Source organism: Gambusia affinis, linkage group LG01 (genome assembly GCF_019740435.1).
Source record: "Gambusia affinis linkage group LG01, SWU_Gaff_1.0, whole genome shotgun sequence".
Taxonomy (NCBI): Eukaryota; Metazoa; Chordata; class Actinopteri; order Cyprinodontiformes; family Poeciliidae; genus Gambusia; species Gambusia affinis.
Window position 1 is genome coordinate 23215729 of NC_057868.1, and position 13649 is coordinate 23229377.

Here is a 13649-nt window from a genome sequence, read left to right on the forward strand (position 1 = left end):
ACAAAACAGTTCCTCCTTGAATGTAAGAGCTTTGCAACTTTCATGTGTTTTGATTTTATCCAGACTACTTTATATTAGTAGCATAATTACAGGGTGAATTGAGAAGATAAAAATCCGTAATGTGTGGTGTGGATTTATATTCTGCATCATTACCATACTCCAATATTAATACATCAAATCCAGACATTTTAATTTAATCCGTAGGTGTTAATATATGGTTGTTTGTATTCTCTTTAGATAATTTCATAATCAACTGTGCTGATGGAACAATATAATACATAACTGTGACAAATGGCTTCCCAAGGTTTTTACAAACACAAATCTCAGGGATCCTAATCAATTATTCACGTCTGAAATTTCAGCTTTGTCCAGACTCAAATCTACACTTTCTTGTCCTTCAAGTACTGTTTTAAAAGAGCAATGCAAATGTTCTTCATAAATCTTTCTCAACATTTAAGTCTTGAAAGAGAGAACATGGAAACACCACAAAAACACAAACAGGAACAGAGGAGGGAGAAGGAAAGAAGCAAGAAACAATAAAGGAGGAAGAAGAAGATGGTAGAGGGTGAAAGGACAAAAAAACAATCAAAAAGAGAACAACACAACAAAAGAGAGTATAAAAAGAAGGATAAACAAAATGTGGAGCAAATGAAAGAAAGACGTGAAAGACGGGAGGACAAAAAGTAGGTATGAAAGAAAAAGTACAAACTAAAGAGATGCAAAGACACAAGGAAGGAAATCAATCTTAGAGCATGAGAATAAATCCTATAAATGCAAATAATTTTCAAGACTTATCCAGACCTGGAAAATCTTGAAATCAAACCTCAAACTTTTCCAGTCTGCATAGGACTCGGTTTAATTTAGCCCCCATTTAATCTGACACATCTAAATAAAATGAAGGTCTGGCTTCACACGAAAATAGCAGTTTCAGGTTAAACAGTGCAGATCCATTCATGGAGTATGAATCCTTTTTCAAGGCACTGCAAACACTTTCGTATCGGTGGGTCATCATTTTCATCCCTCTCCCTTTCTCCTCTTTCTGTGTCAGGGCAGGTGCTGAAACGAGACACTAAATAACTATTAGAGGAAGGGCAAGAGAAAGGGAGGAGAATATGAGGAAAAAAAGGAGAGCTCTTCCCCAACAGTAGCAGAGAGAGAGGAGAAAGAGAGAGAGAAGGAGGGTGGGAGGGTAAAGAGGCAGAGAAGCTGAGAGAGAGAGTGGATCTGCATTATAAGTAGCTATGAGAGCAGCAAGTGTCGGGTGTTTTCAAGCTGATTTTTAAAAGGCTCTTATGCGAGGAAAAGAGTAAGCGGAGCAATAAGAGGAGAAACCAAGAAGTGGGACATCAGTTCTGAAAAGTCTGCTGTGATTAGGAAGAAAGCCAAGTGCAAAGAAGGGAGGAGGGGAAGCCGAGAGGAACACAAGGGAGCAATGGATTGCAGAAAGGCTCGGCCTGACCCCGGGACGGCCTGCTGGATTCACAGACTGCCGCTGGACGCCGTCCAGCACACGCTCTAGGCTGCGAATGCCGGAGAGGTACGGGACCGGTCGTCCCCCAAAATAACAAGCTGAGCACATAAATCAACATTTTAGCACCTTGAAAACACGTCATCTGAGCACTTTGCTGCAGCAGCAGGGAGTGAAAGGTGAGCTGTGCTGTTTGGGGCCGAGGCTGTGCTTCCTGTTGTGTGCTTGGTGAAAGCAAAGCTGTGGAGCTCATCCAGGTGACCTACAGGAGGAAAATTTAGGATCTGTATTTGGGGAAAAAAACACTAAATTAAAGTCCCTCTTGGATGGAGAATGTCAACTTATCCAGCTCAAGCAGATGCATGTTTGCTACATGAGAAATTATTAGCTTCCCTTTGCATTTGATTCCCTTTGAAGACGCTGTTGCTTCTTGCATCGGTAATGTTTCCAGCAGCTCCTTAGGCAGTGAGGCTTTAAATGCGATGGCTGCAGCGCAGCAGTGAGCCGCTGCAGAGCGAGGCAGGTAAGTGCATGCCTGGAATATGTTAGATGAAAGGTTGTTGGGGGAACTGTACGTGGCTAAAAGTTGGCGCTCGCCTCTCCTCTGTGGAATAGTTCAAGGTAAGGCTGAAACGCGAGCGCTTACCTGTGGGCACTGCCAGGCAGAGCACTTTACTCACCTGCGCGCGTGTGTGTGCGTGTGTGTGTTTTGAAATGTGGGAGTTCGTGTCAAAAGGTCATATCTTCACTCAAGTTCTCGTCCGGTTGTCGTGTGCATCATCAGGAGGTGCCTTGTTTGTTCAAACTTTGTCAGAGAAGGTGAGCTGAGGTGAGACCGTCTGCCCACCTGATGACTAAGAGGTTTGTCATGTGAGGCGTCTGCAGCCGTGCCTGTATAAAATAGTCTGGCGGTAAATAGGCTGGTGCACAATATGGTGGTGTAAATGGTCGGATTTACTACCTTATGTCCAGAGATGTGTACAGTGAGTGAAGTAAGAATAGTACTACTTCAATATATATATATATATATATATATATATATATATATATATATATATATATATATATATATATATATATATATATATACATTAAAGTATAAAAGCAGCTGTCTAAGAAATTACTCAAATAAGAGTTAAAAAGTATTTGGTACAAAGAATATTCAAGTACAGAGTAACAGATCATAGCATAAAGCATTCAATAATTAAAAATAACATCATCAGAGCAACCAAAATATAAAGTTAGAATGTTGGTATTTTAAGGACCAAAATGAAAATAATTCCTATAAATAATTATAAAATAACACAGTCAGGCAAACGTTTATTTTGTTTACAGATTCATTTGTTTCAATACAAAACTTTAACAAGAATTGAAGTTGTGTGTGTGTGTGTGTGTGCGTGTGTGTGTGTGTGTGTGTTTGTGTCTGGTAATGTTTTGGTTAACCAAGCTTGTTTTTCATTTAGTGAAATTACACAGAGTGGGTAGAATAACCAGAATATTTTTTTCACTCAAGTAAGATCAACAATATTTTATAAAGTTACTTAACCAAAAGTAAAAAGTGCAGTGTAGGAAAAATGCTCCTAAAAGTCAATTTTTTTTCTTCCCCAAAAAAGTTACTCAAGCACGTGTAACTAGACTCTACCTGAACATGGTTCGGGTTTACCTGCATGTTGGGTAAATGTGTAGCAGCACAACGTATAAATCTGGACCTTGAACCATTTAACTGCCGTTTATCACAGCCAGTCGGTCCTCTGCATGATCACTGACCGCTTGATAACCCTTTGCTTTGAAATCCTCTCTTTGTGAGAAAGAGATCAGAACCAGGCCAAAACGCTGGGAATGAACTTCTCCCCTATAGGCTGCTTTAGATTTGATTTCTTTACGCATGTCTGCTCACATAACACTCAGATGTAAAGTATGGCCGCCCTCCCACTTCCTTCTTCCCCCGCGAGTGTCTGGAGAGCACCTGCCCCCATCACCTGCCAGTCAGACGGTGGTTGTCTGAGCATGTAGGCGTGAGTCTGTGTGTGCAACATATAGGAAAGCGGGCGGGACACACACATCAACTCAGTTCCGTCATTTAACTAAAGCTGCACTTCGGTTCACACAACGCTTTCTAACAGTGTCGTATGTTAAGGATGTTTGCAAAAATACTTTGAAAGATTTTGTGTTTTTTGCTGGACGTATGTCGTTTTCAAGTCCTACCTTAAATTCTCTCTTGGATTTACGTCTGAACTTTGACTAGGCCGTCCAAACATATAAACATGCTTCAATTCAAGTCGAGTTTATTTGTGTAGCACATTTCAGCAACAAAGCAGTTCAAAGTGCTTAACATCATAAAAAGGTGGCGCAGCAACCAGTTATGAAACAGTAAACAATGTCTCTCGTCTAATGTCATCATCAGAGTCAAAAAGCAAACAAATCGGATATAATGATCAACGTTCCAGTTGTTATGAATCAAAGGCAATACTAAGCAGGAGGACTTTCATTTGTGCTGGTTTTTAAATGGAGGTATCAAAGTAAAGGAGTCTTCGATGCTTTTCTGAATTTTGTTTGTAAGACATTTGAAAAACCATTTAGAGTTTTCACTCCACGTCAAAGCGTTCCACTATTATTCCCACCTCACAGTTTTCCAAACCATTACGCATCACCGACTTGAAGAAAACAGCAGTTTTCCGGAGTTGTTTTAAACAAACTCGGTCACTTTCTCGCCGTGTTGGCTCGCAGCCCAGATGCCAGCAGCTTTAATAGTCCATAATAGCAGCTTTTGCTCCTGCGCGTGCATAGTTTCGGTGTTTTCTTGCTTCCTGTCTCAGCCTAGAGTTCAGTTTCAGAGGAATTAGCATGCCAAGTCATTTGGGGAATGTGGAAAAGAGTCTCAGTGTGTCAGAGAGTCTCATCTGGGACGGTAGCTGGACATGCCCTTGTCATGAAGCCAAGACTGTAAAGCAGACCACCTACTGAGTTAAGAACCTTGTGCATTCAGGTGGTAATTATTAAACCCTGTAGCAGCAGATGTAAAAAGGTTTGCTCTTATCTTCCAGAAAGCAGGAGCTTTGACACATTCTAGGCAGCATGTTCTCCTTCTTCTCCTCTCAGGATTATTTTGTCCATGTGTGAAGGCTGCATCAGTCAGAATCTAGACATTCGAGCCTCCGGCCGTGAACGCTGCGGACAGCCTTGCACACCTGTCTGGCTCTGCAGCCCTCAGGTTATTTCACATTCAGCCTCGGCCAATTTAATGCAGCGTGTGCTGCACTTTTTTCTTTTTTTTTTCTACTCAAACAGTTTGCCTTTTTAGGTTGACTAACACTTCTTCAGAGGAATAGGTTTTTGTTTTTCCCCCTGTGTGTCTTTGTTTCTCAGAGAAAAACCAAAACTCCAGACGAGTCGCTACTGTCATATCAAAACACTTCTAGCTTCTTTTTTCCATATTCTTTCCAATTGAAGCTGTGCAGCACCCACAGCTGTAAGGTTGTCAGTTGTGTGTGTTTGGTCTTCATATTTACCCGATCGCATTTAAAAAAACAACACATGACTTTTCCATCCATGTCCAGATAAGAAACGTTGGGAATGGGGAGTTGCTGATAGCGTTGGAGCGAAATGGAGTTTGAAAACAGGAAGGAAGAGCCAGAGTTAAAACTTGAGCAGATAAATGCAGGGGCTGCATCAGAAAAGTAGGTCACGCTTTTGGAAGCATCTGCTGCACAGGATCAGATTTGAACCAGAATGCTGTGACTGACAGTTTGAGCCCAACAAGCCCAGTCTCTTTGTTTTTGACAGATCAGGACTGAAATAAGGAGCATTAGAGTCTAACAAGGATACAGCTTGAGAAAAATAAGAGATTGGATTTTAGAAAAGCTTTCACAGAAAGCAAGCTGTATTTTAAGACACTTGTAACTATAGAAAATGATCAATTCCAGCTGTCATTAGTGCATAATTTGCAGTTATAAATTGAAGTTGCTCATAATGCCGAAAAGGATGTAAATCACTTGCTTATTGTTTTAGCAAAAAGAAAGATTTAATATATGTCAAAGTATTTTTAGATAATCTCTATTCAACACAGAACCGTCTACGTCAAACCAACGCAGATGAAACTGGAGAAACTGTGAACTAGTCCGGTTTTTTACAAGTAATAGAAAGTTTGACTTAGTTCAGTTCAGTTTAGTTTTTCTTATAAACCTGTTTAAAAAGAGTAGTTTTTTTTTTTTTTTTGCTAAGCAAAAAAATGTAACAAAAAAACGATTCAAATTTAGAAAAATATATAAAGAGCTAAAGTTGTGAAGCAGTAGTTTGGAAGCCCTTCCGCCCACCAATGTTGTGTTTCCGTGTTTCAGATCAGCAGTCATGATTTTATATCAGACCCAGAGATAACCTGAGGAAACAGAAACACTTTCTTCATTTTCAGATGGTGGAAATTAAGAGATAGAAAGCTAACCAAGCCAACCGTGCCCCATTGTGGGAAGTAATTTTCTCCTAAAATCTAATAACAGCTTTTGTCGTTCTGGCAACAGCCACCACCGTCACAAGTTTGTGATGACAGGCAGTGAGTTTATTACACTGTCACTCCGACTCCTCGTTGCAGAATTGACTTCAAGCACGAACACTGTCTTCATTTCATATCCATCACACTTTTCCAGAATTGTACTAGATCTGTTTTCTTTCTGTTTTTTCCTTTCCTTTTTCTTTTGGGAGCCAGTACGATGGCACAATGTGTTTGGTTCTCAGTCTGGGGTCTTTTTGTATGGAGTTTTCATGTTCTCTCTATGTATGCACTGAATCTTATTGGGTACTCCAGCTTTCTCCCACAGCCCAAAACATTAACTGGTTTCTCTAAATCGTCCCTTGGTATGACTTGGTGTGTGTGTGTGTGTGTGTGTGTGTTTGTCCTGTATCTCTCCATGATGCACTGCAATGGACCGGCGACCTGTCCAGGGTTTCCCCCCCGACTCTCGTTCAATTACCACAGGAGAAAGTCCCTGGCAACTCTGTGAAATAAGTGGGTATAGATGATAGATGAGTGGATGTTTTTGTCTGATCACTAAGTTGCGTGTTTACTGGTGTGTTTCAGACGGTGCTCTTTAACCCCTGTGTGTTTGACCTTAAGGTCACAAACAGATTCTCCTTCCAGATTTGCTGCTATAAAGCAGAATTCAATACTTTGTTAATTACGATGAAGAATTTAGTTCCTGAAGAAGCTAAGAATACCCGGTCATCACTCTACCACCACAATGTAAACCCATTGGTTTACATGAAATATTTCTCTGAAATGTTGTTAGTTTTACAGCTGGTGTATCTTGAGACTACAGCTTCTTGTATCTGCTCAGTCCGCTGCACGTCTTTCCAAAAGTCTAAAGGATCATCAACATGTTTGGAATGTGAGAAGAGGCTTTGTTTGCGTTTATGTCAGCATTTAGTGTGATTGTTTCTTATTGTCGTGTTGTGAACTTTGACCTTAACTGACACGATTAGGTCTGCAGCATTTTCTCCTGGATGAATTGTCAATGTGGTCGTTAAGTTAATTTTGACCTGGGAAGATCCTATGTAGTTCCATGTTTTCACCGCGTCTCTGTGGTTTAAAATCCTTAGAAATGTCTCCGTGAGGTTTGCCAAACTTTAGGCTGGTGAAACTGGACCTGATGCAGATCATTAGCCAAAACATGCTAGTCTGCTAATGAACTTGTTTCCTTGTACTTGTGGAGTCTTCACTTCACCAGAGTTTTCGCCCTCTCCATGCCGTGAAGTTGAGCCAGAAACTTTTGGCTCTAAACTAAACACACATTTCTAAAAACAATTAGTGAATTTATGATTTAACAAGATGTGCAATTACTTTCTATTCATGCAGCGACAAGTTGGTTTGAAAAGCATTTTTTCCCCTCGGTACATGAAAATATTGTCTGAACTCTGTTTATATAAACACACTTCATTTTTGAACAATATTAATTTTGGGGGGGTTTGGGGAGAGGGATCAGAAACGCTTGTCTCAAAAAAAAAACAACCTAAAACAATGAAATTATTTTTCAAAGCACTGTGTTTCCTTTCTTTCTTCAAAATGAGGGCTTCAACCAGGCATAACAGTAAAGCACTCAGCAATCCAAAAACATGCAGGATCTAATTATACCTCTATAGTTGTTGATGATTCTGTAATTTCTAAGCAAACGTCATGAAAACAAACAAAAAGCCAGCCATTAGGCATTAGTGATTATACCATCCCAAAGCTTCCTGGTGCCTGACAGAAACTTCAACCTTTGAAAAATGGATCATAAAAAGCAGTTAAATCATTCACTAAAATAGCAAAGCCACTCATGGCTTGCGCAAACATTAATTTAAAACAGTAAACAAGGCATATGTTAGACTCCATTTTTAGCAGCGGGGTAATACAGTCTGTGGTATTCTACTACTTACACTGATAAGTGCACTCAAGAGATGGCAAACAATGGAAACGTTGAGATTTATGAAGGTTTTTTTTTTTTACTTTTTCAGCCAATATTGTGTAAAAATGTCAGCGGCTGTTGCCACACATGTTAGAAACTCCAATGACACAGGGGACGTTTCTGCTGAAATTTTATTTCTTACTTCACCCACGCATGAGATAAGACCGGCAGAACAGGAGTTAACCAAGTATGGCGTCCGAATTGTAACTCAAGACGGAGTTTCATCATTCTTCACGGTTCAGCGCAACAACCTGGTCAGACTTCACTGGAACTCTTTCACAGGATAAAAATGGAAAATTGTAAAATGATGTGGTATAATGACGCTAATACCAGTTTTTTGTCTTGATGTCTTCAATCCGATCAGGCACCTCTCCACGGTTCTGGCCCAGTTTGGAGGACCCCAGTGCGGTCTGTTCCTCATAGCTGTGGTCGACTCTTTGATTATGTTTGCAGCGACACTCGGCAGTGGAGAACCTCGAGGTTGTGTTTCTGAGGTTGGGTCAAATAAACCCAAATATTGCATTTTGTTTTATAGACAGTTCAAGCCAGCCGAATAGTTTGCTATAAATATATCTGTATTACCTTATTTCTTTACAATGTGAAATCATTAGTGCAACTGAATTAAAGCAATCCTGAGAAGAAGAGTGAAAAGACTCGTTGTCAAGCCTGTCACAATGAGCAATTAAATAATTAGTGATTAATAGAAATGAACTTGATCATTTCTGTTCTGATCATTAATATTTTTCAAGGAAAATACAGTGACAACATAACGTATTTTTTGTTTCTGTGGGATGTGTGTATTTTTTTCAGTTGTATTTATTGTTTTTGATTGTCGTGTTTTACTCTGGATATCATCACCTTCATAAAATAATAGCCTTAGTCTTTTTTTCAAAAAGTGATTTAGGCCAAAAAAATAAATAAACAAACCCCTGATTTATGCCAATAGATGGCAAAGTTAAAAAAATATATCACTCTTGGCAAAAAGTGACTTAGGCCATTATTTTAGGAAGGTGATGATATTTAAAATGTCTTCCATTTCCAGTGCTAAGTGTTCTTCACAAAATTGCATTATTATTCCATTATCAACGTGTCACTTGAAAAATATTTCAAAACAACAATATTACCATTTATCGCAATCATTTCTGGAACAATTTATTGATTTATCGCCCAGCAGTCTTTATTATTGTGACAGCGCAACAATTGCTAGTTTGTAAACACTTAATAGTAATTGTGTTTGCAGACTATTAGGTTTAGGAGGCTTTGTCTTTGTTGCATAGGGATTGTTTTGTGTAGGTTTGCTTGTTTTTTTCCTTTTTTCTAAATAAATGTGTTTATTCCTGAAACTAAATATGAGTTATTCTGGCAACCTCTATAAATTCAACTTGTCTGAGATATAGACTTCTGGCTAAACAAACAAGGAAATCTTAGAGCATTACTTTGGATGCAAGGATTTGAATTATATTTTTTGAACTCAAACATCTTATTTAAATAAACCAGGTCTTTAATGCCAGAAAACATCTTCTTCCTTTGAACCTCATTGCTTACAGACACGCTGAGTCTGTCTAAAACTACTGATTATGGGATTTTTCAGGCTTTACTACCTGTTGAGCTCGTTATTGACTTGGTAGCTTTCGTGACTTATGACAAAGCGCCATAATTGGATCAGGTTGTTCCAACAGGTTTTGTCAATGGCTCCTTTGTGTCCTTCCTAGTGCATCTTCTGAATATCTGGCTGCTGCAGTGGAAAACTGCAGTCGGGGTTAAAGGTCCCGAAGCTCTTGCGTTTACGTGTGAGATGGTCACCATTTTTCCGAGTCTGGAAGCGAACTATCGCTGTTTGTCCAGCACTGTAAGCTGGAATCCCCTTGGGCAGGTCAGGGTCAGCTTGTTGCTCTCAGTCAGAAGCTGATGGATGCTCATGCTCACTGTCACCCAGGTGGACCTTGCAGTGCGGCGTTCTGTGGGTGTGTAGGCAGGTACCATCATGGTGTCCCAGAAGGTTTTGACTACGTAACCTGAGGTTTTGGAGGAGGATTAAGACAATCAGAGGAATATTTGAGCATTTGGGTAACCCTCTCCTCGGCCTTCTCCATAGCCATGTTCGCCTGTCTCTGTAGGCGAAAGCTGGAAGGCAAATGAAGACGTCCATGACCCGACACAGAAGAGGATGTCCAACTTCAGGCGGAAAAGGTGGACACCAACTTGACATCAGGTGTGACTTCTCTGATTGCAATTACTCCATGAAAGGTTTTGTTGGTTTTCATTAATCCATTTAAGCCAACTCATATCTACAAATCTTTGCATGAGTTAGCATTCTCATGAAGTTCAAGTAAACAGACAAAGGTTGAGTCGCATTGTTAATTAAGAGGCCAACAAAAGGCGAGATTCAGATTCATGAGGTGGTGGAAAGTTACCAGAACCTCACAGCTTATCACCCGTCAATGAGGGCAAAATGAATCACAAACGTGTCTGTGATAACGGAGCTCTTTTTCCAACAAGTGAGGCTACATGACATCATGTCTTGTCTCTGCAGACAGAGCTGGGCTCCTTAAATCCACATCTCGGCAATTAGTGGTCTAACGTGACCAAGTAAAACTGCGATTTTGCACATCCACACCAGTAGGTCGCACCACACTGTGAGGACACTCAGCTTTGTCTGACCAAACACGCTCAACCTGAGCTCATGGAGAAAGTTGTGTGCCAACAAAAGAACCAACTGTGAGATTTCTTAAAAAAGGATTTGCTATAACTGTTTGAGTGATAGGATTTGATTATCTCCATTTGTGCATCGTACACTCGTGTGAATTGTACCAATTCGTGTTCAAAGTGCTAGAAATATATTGCTCTCTAATGTTATCTTTGCTCACATAAACTTGTGAATAATGGGAGGAGTTTTTTGTGTATTCTAAAGTTTTTGTTAGAAAACAAATTATTCTGAACATTTTAACTGAAAAGGTAACCAATGTAGTTTTCACGTCCTCTGCACATTTACGTTTGGTGACCTGTCAGATCCAGTTTCAAGTCTTCTGCATCCCTTTATCAATGAATTACAGCTCTACTGACTCTATGAGAAACCCTTTGATCAAAATGTGAATGTTAAACACAGGTAGCCCTCTTTTTTTGGCTCAGATGGCTTTTATTTGAGAGTAGATGGACAGAAAAGTGGGTAATGAAAGAGGGGCAAGGCACGCGGCAAAGGTGATCAGACCGGGAATCGAACCTGCGACTGAGGTCTCCTTATGTGGGTTGTGCTCTACCTCGGAACCACCACAGCACCCCGGTCGGTACCGGATCTGTCTCTGGTGAAGCTTGCATCATGACCTCAGATGTAAGATACAGACACGGCATTTAACTTAATTGTTTCATCCATCCATCCATCCATTTTCTTTACACCCTTCTTCCCTAATGGGGTCAGGAGGGTTGCTGGTTCCTCTCCAGCTGCGTCCCGGGCGAGAGGCGGGGTTCACCCTGGACAGGTCGCCAGTCTGTCGCAGGGCAACACAAAGACATACAAGACAAACAACCATTCACTCACACACTCACACCTAGGGAGAATTTAGAGAAACCAATTAACCTGACAGTCATGTTTTTGGACTGTGGGAGGAAGCCGGAGAACCCGGAGAGAACCCACCATGCACAGGGAGAACATGCAAACTCCATGCAGAAAGATCCCGGGCGGGAATCGAACCCAGGACCTTCTTGCTGCAAGGCAACAGTTCTACCAACTGCGCCACTGTGCAGCCCTTAATTGTTTCAAGCAAAGTCAAAGTAAAAATGTCCTTTAGGTTAAAAATGTGTAACTTTTAAGTTAATTCAACGCAAAAAGTAATATGTCATCACTAAACTAAAAAAATTCAGTGAGATTACTGTAAATAAGTCCATGATATGAACTACAGCTCCTTTACACTTTTTAGAGTGCGGTTCAAAATGGTCTCCTGTGAAGAGTGACACACCTGCAAGTCTTTTTGCGTCTGAACCGTGTTCAGACCTTGAGGCTTGTAAGGATACTGTTTGTGCAATCTAATCTTCAGTTCTTTTTGCATTCATTTTCAATTAAATAGAAGCTAGAAGATCGACTGAATGGGGGTTTTTTTCAGCAGTTTTACGTTCTTTCCTCAGAAACAGTTAAGAGCTTTATTGGCTTTGTGTGTTTGTGACTATTTTCTGCCTTGGAATCGTCAGTCATTTCATCTTCACAGTTTTATCAAGAGTGTACATTTCTCCTTTCATCTTCTTCTTCACTAGTAGGAAGTCTGCCGGTGCGCTTCAAGGCAGCCCACACAACTGTGCTCCCACCTGCAAGCTTGTCCTTTGGTTCGGTGTTTCTGGGGTAAAGTGCAGAGCCACTCTTCCTTCAAACATGGTGTGTGGAATGACGTCCAAAGCTTTCAGTTTTGGTTTCATCTCAGCAGACTAGATTTTCCCAGTTTTTCACTGGTTTGTCCAAGTTTTCTGCAGCTGATTATAAAGAAGGTTCAACATCCTTTCTGTTCAAAAGTGTGCATAAAGGACGTTGTTGTTGAGTTATTTCTTTGTTTACTTGAGGAAAAATAGAGCTGCGATTTTGTTGACTTTCTAATAGTCTCGCTGCCTGTTGGACAAGTTCTTTGGCTTTTCTTTTGACTGCCAGAAAGTTTTTAAGAGGAGGATTTAGTGAAATGATGCTCTTTCCCCTTTCTGATTGAGGCTTGAACTGTTCAGATATTTTAAAGATGTTTTGATTTTCCTATTGTTCAGATATTATTAGGCACAAGGAAACTTAAGGCTATCAGTCAACATTTGACTGATAGCCTGGTCAGCTGGTATTGTTTTGCACATACCAGCTGGAATGTTTTCTAAAAATAACTGTAAAATGACATTTTTGCCAAATCAACCCTCTCTGACAGCGAGACTTGTTGCAAACTGTGGAAAGAATATATTTTTTGGAACTTTTTAAAATTTTACTTCAGAATTAAACGCTTCTTCTTCTCTGGTGGCTATTTACCGTGGAGTCATGGAAGATGGAATTACTTTAGTCAATGGTGCCTTTAATCATAGTTGGATTAATCTATTGTCTGTGGCTGGGTGTGTGTGAGCGTGCACACGCATGCGTGGGTGTGTGCGTGTGTGTGTGTGTGTTTTTAAACAAAACACAACCTTTGATCTGAATAGTGAGGGAAAAAATATAGCCTAGAGTCAAGGTAGGAAGAGCTTTGTGGAGCATGAAGAGAATATGAATTAGAATTTGAGCTAAAAATAAAAATCTGCAGGTAAGTTGAGAAATGTCATTGATGACCAAATATACAAGGATTTCTTTAAGCAGGGGTTTCTTTTCTATCTTGGAATAATACTTTAGAGCACATATGTCAGAGTCAAGGCCCGCGGGCCACATCCGGCCCGCGAGAAGATTTTCTACGGCCCCTGGGATGATCTTGATTTATTATTAGAACCGGCCCGCAGCAAGCCGGCACCCCGTCTGAAAAAATGCGAGATGCACCCCCCCCCCCCGTTCGTTCCTCACAACGCACGCACCCCCCCCCCCCCCCGGTCCGCAGGAAATTTAAAAAAATCTCAATGAACATTCGATCAGTCCGGCCCTCGGCTTGTAGCTAAATTTTTTATTTGGCCCTCCGTCCATTTGACTTTGACACCCCTGCTTTAGAGTCTGATCGTCAGACATAAGCAAAGGCATTGTAATCCATTTTAACTATGTGGAGGATTAACATGATTATTTTCCACTCACATGTTGCCTCTTTAAAACGCTGGTA

The 13649-nt window shown here is 40.5% G+C and overlaps 1 protein-coding gene across 2 annotated transcripts in view; it reads left to right on the forward strand.

Moving 5' to 3' along the window:
• The first annotated feature begins 1198 nt into the window (after window positions 1–1198).
• arhgef19 (Rho guanine nucleotide exchange factor (GEF) 19) overlaps window positions 1199–13649 on the forward strand; it is a 28157-nt gene continuing 15706 nt past the window's right edge. The window contains exon 1 of one of the 2 annotated variants that reach the window (XM_044126972.1): window positions 1199–1647. The gene's annotated coding sequence lies outside the window, so the exon portion shown is untranslated. The remainder of the gene's footprint in view (window positions 1648–13649) is intronic. The other variant, XM_044126980.1, reaches the window with a different exon arrangement.